The sequence below is a fragment of the Sapajus apella genome, unplaced genomic scaffold (genome assembly GCF_009761245.1).
Source record: "Sapajus apella isolate SASKATOON/1434 unplaced genomic scaffold, GSC_monkey_1.0 scaffold4, whole genome shotgun sequence".
Taxonomy (NCBI): Eukaryota; Metazoa; Chordata; class Mammalia; order Primates; family Cebidae; genus Sapajus; species Sapajus apella.
The window spans coordinates 19,815,331-19,819,948 of record NW_022436944.1 but is presented as its reverse complement, the minus strand read 5'-3'; the positions used below and the strand labels follow the sequence as shown (position 1 = coordinate 19,819,948).

The 4,618-nt window shown below is 38.3% G+C and overlaps 1 pseudogene; it reads right to left on the bottom strand.

The window, feature by feature from the left end:
* Positions 1-231: 231 nt before the first annotated feature.
* LOC116537977 lies at positions 232-1,153 on the bottom strand (annotated as a pseudogene).
* Positions 1,154-4,618: the final 3,465 nt, after the last annotated feature.

Here is a 4,618-nt window from a genome sequence, read left to right as displayed (position 1 = left end):
TGGAATGTTTTATACTTTCCACAGAATAGAAACTAAAATAACCTGTTATACAATTAGTCACAAATACAGTCCTTGTGTTTTTCGCCCATGCACCTGAGTATTTGTCTAAAACATTTCTTCTCTGTAATAGCTAGGCTCTGCTACCACTGTGCTTGGCTGAGTTCACAAACCATTATAACCTGTAGCTTCCCTGTCACTTCTCTGGCTCTTCTCTCCTGATAAGCTCTGTTTCCTAATTAAAATCTGCCACTGCCATAGCTACTGCTGCTACTGGAACAACCATAGCCACCTTGGTTTAGTGGCTTGGCAAAGTATTGGCCTCCACCACCATAGGGGCCAGAGCTTCTGCCTCCAAAGTTTCCTCCCTTCACGGGTCCAAAACTTGAAGACCGATTGTTGTAATTGCCAAAATCTTTGTAGCTTCCACCACCTCCAACACTGCTTCCATTATTACCAAATCCATTATAGCCATCCCCGCTGCCACCAAGGCCACCACAACCACTGAAGTTTCCTCCATGACCAGTTGTCATTCCCACCAAAAACACTCCCATGGCCACTACCAAAGTTTCCAGAACCACTTCGACCTCTTTGGCTGGATGAAGCACTAGCCAGCTCTTGCCTTGACAGGGCTTTCCTAACTTCACAGTTGTGGCCATTCACAGTATGGTATTTCTTAATGACAGTCTTATCCATGGAGCCATGGTCGTCAAAGGTTACAAAGGCAAAGCCTCTTTTCTTGCCACCACCTCTGTCAGTTATGATTTCAATCACTTCAACTTTTCCATACTGTTCAAAATAATCTTAGGTGATGTTCTTCAGTATCTTCTTTAATGCTACCAACAAATATCTTTTTCACAGTTAGGTAGCCATCTGGTATTTGAGAATCTTCTCTTGAGACAGCTCTCTTTGGTTCCACAACTCTTCCATCCACCTCATGTGGCCTCCTCCACAGTGGCATATGTGACAAACCCAAAGCTCCTGGAGGGCTTGGTGTTTGGATCACTCATTACCACACAGCCCATGAGAGTTCCCCACTGCCCAAAATGGCTCCTCAGGCTCTCATTGGTTGTTTCAAAGCTCAATCTTCCAATGAAGAGCTTCCTCAGCTGTTCAGGCTCTTTAGGACACTCTGACTTAGACATGATGGCAGGGCAAAGAAAGGACTTTAACAATGCTTCCTCAGCGGCATCCACAGGCAGAATGCAGCAAGCTCAGGAACATATCTCAGCAATATTTTTTAATATTTGAAAAAGTTGTTTGTTTTCACAGATTATTTTTTCTTTCCTATTAAAAATTTTATTTAGAACTTTTTTCAGATGTTTCTTTCAAGCTCGTGCTGATTTTTGGCAAAACTATCACTATGACCTCTACTTCAACAGGCAATTTTTTTCACATATCACATTATGATAGTCTATACATTAATGAATTTTAAATAAAATCTTTTAGCTATCTCTTTAGAAAAACAATATTAACAGATGAATAGATATAGAAAATGTGGTACATATTCGCAATGGAGTACTATGCAGCCATAAAAAAGAAAGAAATCCAATCATTTGCAACAACATGAATGGCACTGAAGATCATTATGTTAAGTGAAATAAGCCAGGCACAGAAAGACAAACATCACATGTTCTCACTTATCTGTGGGATCTAAAAATCAAAACAATTGGACTGATGGACATAGAGAGTAGAAGCATAGTTACCAGAGGCAGAGAAGGGCATTGGGGATCTAGGAGGGAAGTGGGGATGGTTAATGGGTACAAAAAGAAATAACCAGAAAGAATTAATAAGACCTACTTGATGGCACAATAGGATGACTATAGTCAATAATAACATAATTGTACATTATAAAATAACTTAAAGAGTGTAACTGGATTGTTTGTAACTTATAGGATAAGTGCTTGAGGGGATACATACCCCATTCTCCATGATGCACTTATTTCACATTGCATGCCTGTATCAGAACATCTCATGTATCCATAAATACGTATATATATATACATATATATATATAAATACATATAGATATATTTATATATATCCCCCCCTCAAAAAAATAAAATAAAAATAGAAAAATGGTGTTAAAACTGAGTGACTGGCCAGGCACAGGGGATCATGCCTGTAATGCCAGTACTTTGGGAGGCCAAGGCAGGAGAATTTCTTTAGGCCAGCAGCTTGAGACCAGCCTGGACAACACAGTGAGATCCTATGTCTACAAAAAATGAGAAAACTTAGCCAGATGCGGTAATGGGAATCTGTAGTCCCAGCTACTCAGGAGTGAGGATCACTTGAACCCCGGAGTTTGAAGTTATAGGAGCCATGATCATGCCACTGCACCCCAGTGTGGCCAAGAGAGAGATACTGTCTCTAAAAAAACAAAACAAAACAACAAAATCTGAAGTAAATTAAGACTACAAATTGGAAAAAAATATATTCAAGCCTCCAAATGGAGACAAGACATTCAGTGATTTAAATCACAGACAGACATGGGAAGCACAGACAAGCAAAAGGACCTTTGAGCCTTTGCTCAAAAACATACAACTTGTTTTATGGGATAAATCAATATTTCTTTGAAGTTTAAAATGTGTCATGTTAGGCACAGTTGGAAAATTGAATATTTTAAAAGTATTTTGGGTCATTTTGCATTTTTATTCCAGAAGCAAACACAAAAACTTTTATTTAAATCTTGAAAACCCATAATAGGTACAAATCTCAACGCTTTTAGCAAAGGTTAAATTTTCAGATTTAGTGTGTAGGAAAAGCAAGAGAAAAAAGACTTTTCTAGTGTATCAAACTGTTATTTTTTTTATTTTTCTTCAAGAGTATTAAAGGTTTTCACCATGGAACCTCCAGTTCAATGATATCTAAATTACCAGAAAAAATATATGTAAAGTCACTGGAGGACTTTGAAAGCAAAGATATGAAACACAAACTCATTTTAAGCCTACAGATGGCCTGAGGGTTTTTAGAACATTATTCAGCAACATTTAGTATTTGATCATGCCAGAGTTTCCTTATTTAGAAAACATTTCTGCTGTGTAAATGACATATCCAAGAGAAAACTGTAACTGTTCACAAACGAGGTTGGATTTACTTTTTAATAATTTACAAATTCCCAAACTCTAACCGGTTTGTGATTTTAAAGTACCAATGATCATCTCCGAAAGTCACGAAGTTACTGAGTATTAAATCTCAAAAAATGCTGTGCTAGAATTTTGAAAGGTGCCTCAATTCATCTGTTGGACATTTCTATCTCTAGGGAAACAGTGGGGAATAACAGTGTTGTTGAGAAACAGAGATAGTGACTGCAGATGGCGGGATAAGCAGAGAGGAGGCTGCCCATATGCTAAAGAGAAACTGAGTGAAAATAATGGCTGGACCTCTTGGAAATGGACCAGTATTCACATTTCTAAGTAAGATTTACAGGACTTAATTACTGCCTTCTGTGGGAAATAAAGGAGTAGACAGAATCAAGCATAATTTTAGGATTTTTATTTTGGAAGAAAAGATATTTGATTGGGCTATTATACTGAAAAATAAAAGAAATGAAAGGAAGAAAAGAAATAAATTTCTATGTGGACATAATGTTTTTAAAGATGTTCTGAATGGAGATGGCTAATGAGCAATTGGATAGGCATAGAATAGTTTTAAAGCAAAGCGTATTTTGTAATAAGAGTTGAGAAAGTATAGAAATCAGCAAATACAGTGTTATCTCAAGTGTAGCAGTGAAGAGAAGAAAGGGGGTTGCAAGGAAAGGCTGTTTTGTTTTCCTTGTTTTGTTTTCCTTGTTTTGTTTCTGTTTGCTTCGGGTGCTGTGGAAGGCAGAATTCTAAGATGATCCCCAATGAGACTCACACTTGCATAATCCCCTGCAACGATATGGTGCTCTCACGCTTATGATACATGGTACTTTATATGGTAACAAGATTATCTTGGGTGGGTCTGACCTAATAAGGTAAGCCTTTTGGAAGCTCAGCTTCTCCAGCTGGCCTCCAAAGTCATCAGAGGGATGACTTACAAATCGCCTGGAAAACAAACAAACAAACATCCATGCTGTGAATAACCTGTGGAGAGGTCACATGGCAAGGACCTGCAGGCAGCCTCTGGGAACAGCCTCTAGTCATCTGCCAATAAGAAAGCAGGGACCTCAATACCACAACCTCAAAGAACGAAATGTTTTCAACAACCTGAATAAGGTTGGAAGAGAATCCTGAGGCTCAAATGAGATGGTAACCTTGGCCGACAACTTCATTTCAGTCATGAGAGACCCTGAGCAGAGAACCACACCACGACACGTGAGACTCCGGATCCACATCAACGGCAAAATACGAATTTGCGTTTGGTTTAAGCTGCTGAGTTTGTTGTAATTGTTATGCGGCAATATAAAGCTAATAAAGGTGTTTTCTGTCTGCTTCATTTTTACTCTATGGTGGAGGGTGAGGAAAAGGCTCAGAATAAAAGAAAGACATTAAAGATCTTGAAAAACCATAATGGGCACATAATGCAATGAACCTGGACTTGGGTCATTCTTTGAGGAAACAAGGGATAGAGAATATGTATAATCATATGTGTAATTCTCTCTCTCTCTCTCTCTCTCTCTCTCTCTCTATATATATAT